This window comes from Rutidosis leptorrhynchoides, chromosome 11 (assembly GCF_046630445.1).
Source record: "Rutidosis leptorrhynchoides isolate AG116_Rl617_1_P2 chromosome 11, CSIRO_AGI_Rlap_v1, whole genome shotgun sequence".
Taxonomy (NCBI): domain Eukaryota; kingdom Viridiplantae; phylum Streptophyta; class Magnoliopsida; order Asterales; family Asteraceae; genus Rutidosis; species Rutidosis leptorrhynchoides.
In genome coordinates, this window is record NC_092343.1 from 384,486,191 (window position 1) to 384,494,956 (window position 8,766).

Below are 8,766 nucleotides of genomic sequence, written 5' to 3' on the forward strand. Positions count from 1 at the left end.
TCGGGGTAGTTGGTGATTTCGGAGCTCTCGAATTCATCAAAATTCGATGATATGGGATTTTTTTGAACATGTCTCCTCAGATCAACAGGTGTGTAATTTGATAGAGTTTCAGCTTGCCGGTTTACAAACTCTCTCATTTGTTCATTTTGAGCATCGAGTTCTTCGAGTTTGATTTTTATAATGTTTAAAGAATTTTCGGACACGTAATTTTCCTCGTCTTCTGGTTGTTGACTTTGGATATATTCTTGGGAATAATCCCAATTTGAATTGTGTTCTTCGTAATCGTTCCATTCAGGTTCCGTGGGTGCGTAATTTTCCATAGGAACGTAATAGTAACATTCCCATGTTGAGTGATAATCTCCACAGATTTCACAACCAGTTATTGTTTCGTCGTTCGCGATCCAAGATTGACCGAATGAATTGTTATCAACACTCGTTTGAGGGTATTGATTTAATTGATTTTGGAGTTCAAAAAGAGTTTCCAAGGCCCTGTTTTCAAAATTTTCCATTTTATTGCGATGGACAAATTTTTAGCTACAATGTGGTGCGTTCACTAATTATCCTATTAGTTATAAAAATAGAAAAACTTATATAAGTTGTCCAATTAATAGACTTTTCTGCTTTTGCCCACGTTTCGAATAGCCAAAAGATGCAGCAGGGAGCCAGAACCCTTTAAATCGGAAGTTCACAACTCAGCCACTAACAAATCCAACTATTACTACGAAGCAGAAAATTGTCAACGTCCATTAATTTAACCACTTAAATAATTTTTCTTTCCGTTTGAGATATTAGATAAGAAATAGAGAAAATTTCTAAGTCCTAAAAACTAAAGCGTCGAGAAATAAGAAAGAAAAAGAATGCGCGTCGAAAAACGTTGAAAAATAAAAATAAGAAAATAGCGCGTCGTAACTTAAAAAAGAATTAAAAACTAAGAATTAAAAGTTGCGTCTAAAAATATTAAAGCTTAAAAGAAAAACTATATCACAAATGGTAATAACTTAAAAAGGTACTAAAATATAAAAACGGCGTCGCAAAATTCTAAAGCACCTAAATCTTAGTCTAAAGAAAAAGCACTTAAGGGATTTTACGGCAAAGCCTAAAAATCTAAAAATAAAAATAAGCTACGGCAAAATACTAGAACTTAAAACTAGCTACGAACAATAACGATACAAATATTACACAAAAATATTATTTTTTATACAAATAAAAATAAACTTAAAGTTGTAAAAAGTACAATTTTTATAAAAATATTATTTTTATATTTTTATTTTTATATTTTATAAAAGTATTAATTTTTTATATATTAAAATTAAATATAATTAATTTTAACTAATTAATTAAAACTTAAAACTAAATTATATTAATAATAAACTAATTAGGTTTAAATAATAATAAATAATAATCCGTAATTAATGCGATTTTAGGGTTTCTGTCAGCTCGTCAGGGCGGCTCCGCGAGTCACGGTTCCACTTGCCTTACAACTCCGCAAGTCGCGGAGGATGTAAAACGTTTTTTTTTTTTTTTTTTTTTTAATAAATTTTATATTGTTTTTCTAAAAATATATTTATACAAATATATATTAAAAATATAGCGTTTCACCGATTCCCCGGCAGCGGCGCCAAAAACTTGATGTCGAAGCGAGGGGTGTACGAAATAGTACTATATTTTACTACGAAATACGTTACAAATTACACAAGTTTTAATTATTTATTTACAAAATGGATATACCTAAACCTTGCTACAACACTATAGGCAGTGTACCTAATCGTAGAGTAGTATAGTTTTTAGTAAGTCCGGTTCGTTCCACAGGGAGCGGGCTTATTGCACACTATATTTTTAAACAACTATATTTGTACAAAATATATATAATTATATAAAATAATATATAAAAGGGGGTTTACCGTTTAATGACCGGTTTGTCGATTTATATTTTAAGCGAAGCGTATAGTAAATGATGATATTTAAATAACAATAAAATAAATAACCATAATTAAAATGACAATAAATAAAAGTACGAGGAAATATGAAATAAAATATATTATGCTTATTTAAACTTCCGTAACCATGATGGTTAACGTGTTGATTTTAGTTTTATGCCCATGGGTTAATTGTCCTTTGTCCTGGATTATTTAATATGTCCGTCTGGTTTTCGTCCATAACAGTCCATCAGTCATAAATATAAAGTGCGAGTGTCCTCGTCAAATTATTATTATACCCGAAGTTAAATATTCCAACTAATTGGGGATTCGAATTGTAACAAGGTTTTAATACTTTGTTTAATGAATACACCAGGTTATCGACTGCGTGTAAACCAAGGTTTTACTACTTTGTTAACAATTACACCAATTACCCTTGAATGTAATTTCACCCCTGTTTTAATTATTCTAGTGGCTATTAATCCATTCCCGTGTCCGGTTAAATGAACGATTATTCGTACATATAAATACCCCGTCCATCGTGTCCGATTGAGTGTATATGGTAATTTATAGGGACGCCCAATTGTAGATCTTTATATTAACATTAACAAACTATCATTTAGTTAAACAAATATAAAGCCCATTAATAGCCCATAGTCTAATTTCCACAAGTGTCGTTCTTTTGTCCAAACCCCAATTATGGTACAAAGCCCAATTGCCCAATTTTAGTAATTAGCCCAACATCATGATTACTTCGTTTTAAATAAGCATAATAATAACTTAGCTACGAGACATTAATGTAAAAAGGAGAACATAGCTTACATTGATTATTTATCGCGTAGTGTTACACGGACAGAGTTTCGACTTCAAAAACCCGTAAAATAACCTTTACATAACCCGAACTAATCTAATATAACACTAATCTATACTATATATATATATTTATTTATTTATTATCTTATGGAGTATTATTATTATTATTATTATTTTTTTTTTACATGCAGAACTCGAGAGCTTTTATAGCCAGAACTGAAATTCACTGCTCCGCGAGTCGCGGCCATTTTGGCCTTCCAGCTCCGCAAGTCGCGGAGGTTCCAAAACCAGCCCACAAGTTCAAGATCCAAAGCTGCCGACGGTTTTTATTTAAATATATATAATATATAAATAATTTTTATAATTATTTATATATTATATTATATTTATATACATAGTAGACTCGTAATTTTTTTCCCGTTGCGTCGAGCGTTAAGAGTTGGTTCATGTACCGGTTCCGGATTTTCGAACGTCCTTGCGTACGCTGAGATATTTTGTACTTTGCGTTTCGTAACTTGTACTCTTGTCATTTTTAGACGTTCCTTATCAATAAATTGAACCTTTTTAATTGTATCTTGTACTTTTGAGCTTTTTGGACCTTTGCGTCTTCAATTCGTTGTTTTCGCCTTTTGTCTTCGCACTTATTTAATATAAATGAATATTACATGAAAATGGAACAATTTCAACTGAAATCTTTACATATCGGAGGGATATTGATACTAAATATATGTTCATTTGGAGCACTATCATCCATCCACCTACGTTGACGATAATTCAAATCTCGTTGATTAAAGAGGTGTTTCAAACTCTTATGATCTGAATAAATCGTACACTTGACACCGTACAAGTAATGGCGCCAAATTTTCAACGCATGTACAACCGCCGCCAACTCAAGATCATGAGTCGGATATCTCGTCTCGTGTTCCTTTAATTGTCGAGAGGCATAAGCGATGACTTTACCTCTTTGCATTAGAACACACCCGAGTCCAATTAACGAGGCATCACAATAAACCGTCATGTCTTCCACCCCTTCTGGCAAAACTAACACCGGAGCTTGACATAACTTTTCCTTCAACAATTGAAAAGCAATTTCTTGCTCGTTCTCCCAAACAAACCTCACGTTCTTCCTCGTCAATTTCGTCAATGAAGAAGCGATCTTAGAAAAGTCTTGGATAAATCGACGATAATAACCGGCCAATCCGAGAAAACTCCGAACCTCCGTAGGCGTAGTCGGTTGTCTCCAACTCTTCACCGTCTCTATCTTCCCCGGATCTACTTGAATACCCTCCTTGATCACAATATGACCAAGGAATTGAACTTCCCTTAGCCAAAATTCACATTTGGAGAACTTAGCATACAACTTCTCCTTTCGTAATGTCTTCAATACTTCACGCAAATGACGTTCATGTTCGTTCATACTCTTTGAATAAACAAGTATGTCGTCGATGAACACAATTACCGACTTGTCCAACATAGGTTGGCACACTCGGTTCATAAGATCCATGAATGCCGCCGGTGCATTCGTACGACCAAAAGGCATAACTACAAACTCGAAATGTCCATAACGTGTTCGAAAAGCCGTTTTCTCAATATCTTCCTCACGGACCTGCATTTGGTGATAGCCGGACCGTAGGTCGCTCTTAGAGAAATACGTCGCACCTTGTAGTTGGTCAAACAAATCGTCAATCCAAGGCAATGGATAACGATTCTTGATCATCACTTTATTCAACTCCCGGTAATCGATGCACATCCGCATACTACCATCCTTCTTTTTCACGAATAAAACCGAAGCGCCCCATGGCGAAGCACTCGGTCGAATAAAACCCCTCTCAAGCAACTCTTGGGTTTGATTTAACAACTCATGCATTTCCTTTGGTGCTAAACGGTAAGGAGTTTTAGCAATGGGAGTAGCTCCCGGAACCAACTCAATACGAAATTCAACTTGTCTTTCCGCCGGAACACCCGGTAACTCGTCCGGAAAAACGTCTTCGAATTCACTAACCACCGAAATTTCACGAATAGGTGGTGGCTCGTCATGAGTATCAACAACATGGGTAAGAAAAGCCATGCCACCACTAACAAGAAAACGACGTGCCCGTGCAAAAGAACATATCGGCACAAGTCTTCTTCGCTTATCGCCGTGAATAACTAGCTCTCCCCCACTTGGGGTCTTCACGCGGATAAATTTCTCATGGCATGCAATATCGGCTCTATTTCGATCGAGCCAATCCATACCAACAACGATATCAAAATCGCCCAAGGTCATCGGAATGAGATCTATCTTAAAGTTTTCGCCACCAAACACAACATCACAATTTTTGCACACAACGACCACTAGCACCGTCTTGCTATCCGCTATTTTGACTTCTACCGGACTACTTAACTTAGCTAACGGTCTATCAAGTTTAGGCACAAATTTTGGAGACACAAACGACAAATTTGCACCGCTATCAAATAAAATCCTTGCCGGATTAGAATTAACCATGAAAGTACCTGAGACTACTTCATTTGATTGTTTGGCTTCGTCATTGGTCATCAAATAGTTGCGACCCCTAGCCTTGCCCGCCGCTTTATCTAACCGCTTAACGTTATCATTATTCAAGTCGGGGCATTCCTGCCTCTTGTGCCCCTCTTTACCACAATTAAAGCAAGTAACTTTGGTCGACGCCTTGGTGCAATCACGGGCCATGTGTCCTCTTTGATTACAATTATAACACGTGGGCCCGAAACCCCCGGAAGCACCCTTCTTCACACTATTAACGCTTTCGAAGCCTTTCTTGTTCTTTTTATTGGAAAAGTTCGAATGACTCGAACCTTCAAACTTTCTTTTAGAAAAAGTGAAATCACTCTTCCTTGGAACCTCCGGCTCAAAACCCCGAGCCAACTCGAATAGCTCTTCGAAAGTCTTAACCATTCCCCGGCTAATCTTACCCTTTAACTCGTCGCTCAAGGTACGGTAGAAATCTTTCATTAGCTTGTGATCGTCACCAACATATTCCGGGCAAAAATGAGTCTTTGCCAAAAAGGTAGACTTGAGAGTAACCAAGTCCATCGAACCTTGTTGCAAATGATGCAACTCATCCCAGATTCTATCAAGGTCGGAAGAAGTTCGGTATTCTTGGAAGAATTCCTTCTTAAACTCCTCCCATGTCAAGCTCATGCATTGCTCTTCACCATATAAATTGATTTTATCGTCCCACCACAACTTTCCTTCTTCACGTAACATGCTAGACCCATATCTCATCTTCTTCTTGGGAGGACACTCCGCGGTACGGAACGCTCCCTCGATATCGGAAATCCAACAAGTGCTTTTCAATGGATCCCTCACCCCATTAAACAACGGAGGTTGAGTATCCTTGAAGTTCTTGTAGTGGAAGTCCCGCCTTCCTTCACCTCCTTCACCGTGAGGATAAATGTTTCTAGCATCAAGGGCCTCTTCGATAGTGGCCTTCATTCATTCATTTATCAAATCGGTCACTTGCCCATCGACCGAATCTTGGAAGACCTTTCGGACGTCCGTAAGAAAATCCGCTTTTAACTTTTTAAAGACGGCCTCAACCTTAACCGAAAACTCGACGTCCTCGCTTGTACTTCCGTTATCATGATCGGGTCCGTTTCTCATCTTCATTCTATAAAACGGAAAGGGTTAAACCATGAACGAAAAGCATCACACGTAAGTATATATACATGCGTACCACACTACCCCATCTTGCTCAACAATCGTTGTACATTACTCGTTTGACACGATTTGCACCCGTAACAACGGTAGCTAATCGTTGTTACGCGAGCACGTCGCATTAACTTGCTAGTACAACGCCCGTCTTGCTTGATGATTGCTAAACATAACACAAAACAATTAGCACAAGGTTAGCTCACATAAACCAAAGCACTAACAATTCTCGATTAGATCCAAAGTCCTACAATTCCCTCATAAAAGCGCATACACAATAAAGTCTAAGTCGAGGCACCTATCTCAAGTCGCCTAAATCCCTTAGACCATGCTCTGATACCACTTGAAACAACCCAACCCGTATTCCATACGATAAATTTTTTTTTTATAATACACATTTATGTGCCAATTATATATGTAAACCATTCCACGAGTTCCATTTAAACGTACAACGATTTAAATGTTTACAAAAGGCACGAAGGCCATTAATTAAGTTCAATACAAGTTTGACCCCCTACAATGATAGTTTATAATCCAAACGACACTCGAGCATGGTTTGGGACTAAACTACCCGAAACGTCAGGCCAACTTCAAAAGCTATCCCAAAAGCACCCCTGTCAACACAAACGGGAGACAAATAATCCAACCGTATGCCCTTACCCTTGTCCAAGCTGGAACCTATAAAATGGTAAACAACGAGAGGGTAAGCAATGCTTAGTGAGTGCAACAATTATACATACACATATATAACCTATCCATTTGCATTCACAATACCAAATACCTCATACGAACTTGTAACTCAAATAACATGTCAACATAAACATAACACCAACAAGTCGTACATTATCATGCCACTTCGTTAGCATATACTCAACTCAACATGTATATATAATATGCTAAACAAATCAACAATCTCAATATGGTTAACCAATAACGCTATGGTGCTACCGGCTCGTGGTTCACACCATACGCATTTGAGTCATACTCGTTTATAGTGCTACCGGCTCGTGGTTTACACTCGATGCTACCGGCTCGTGGTTCACATCTTAGTTTATAGTGCTATCGGCTCGTGGTTCACACTCGATGCTACCGGCTCGTGGTTCACATCTTAGTTTATAGTGCTACCCGCTCGTGGTTCATACTCGATGCTACCGGCTCGTGGTTCACATCTTAGTTTATAGTGCTACCGGCTCGTGGTTCACATCCCATCCCACACATGTTATGGCACTACCGGCATGTGGTTCATACCATAACATTCATAAATAAACATGCCATATACATGAACACATAATTATTCCACTCACCTTGTCACAAGGATGATGATTTAGCACTTCCGAGATTCAACGTAATGTACCTAAATTATTAAGTGCACATTCAATTTCACAACTAGTGGGATTAACCACAATACTCCCACTTGAGCATTTAATGGCCCAAATTGCATTAAATGACTCAACTACTCATAACCGCCCATACATGGCCAAGACTCGACTTTAATCACTAAGACTAGTGAATTAAAGTCTATTAACTTCAATTAACACAAAACTTAGGGTAAACCATACCCATTTCATCCCATTAGGTCAACTAGTACATTTTGAGCCATTTTATCTCACTTAAACTCACAATCAAGTCAAACTTACCCATTAACCCTTCTTTCATAAATATTAAAGTGCATTAGTGACTAACAACACCATTTGACACTTACAACCTCAAATCACAAGGCCAAAACCTAGATTGTGGCTATTAGGGTTTCATTACAACAACATAACCCAAACTCACCCATTTTACCACCAAATGGGTCTTACAAATCTCTAGTACTCCAAACCCTAGTCATTAACCAATTAAAACTCAAAACTTAGAGTTAGAACTTACCGAGACTATCAACGCGTAGCTAGAGACACAAGGAACAACTTTAAATCTCGCTCCAAAGTTTGATTCACAATTCTCCAACTCCAAATCTCAAGATTAAACTAAGTGGGTTTTGTGTTTTGGGAGAGAAATTGGAAAGAAAATAGAAAAAGAAATGAGAAATAAATGATAGTGGTTGGTATTAAAGGCTCCAAACTGATTTACAAGCAAAAAGACCAATTTACCCCTAAAACCCTTTTAAATAGAGTAGTAATCGGAGTCAGATCTGCAGACATGCCGCGGCGCGGCGCTAAATGTCGCGACGCGATGTTACAAAGGAAAAACAACCTCTCTTAACCCACATTCTGATCTGGATTTGCTTTATAGGTCGCGGCGCGGCGTAAGCCTCCGCCTGAACACTTTGACAAGTTAGCATAAAATGATGGTTTATACCACTAACACACCTCGTTCACTCTTCTTATGCTCATCTAAGCTTCGACCTTAAGTCTCATACGATTCAAC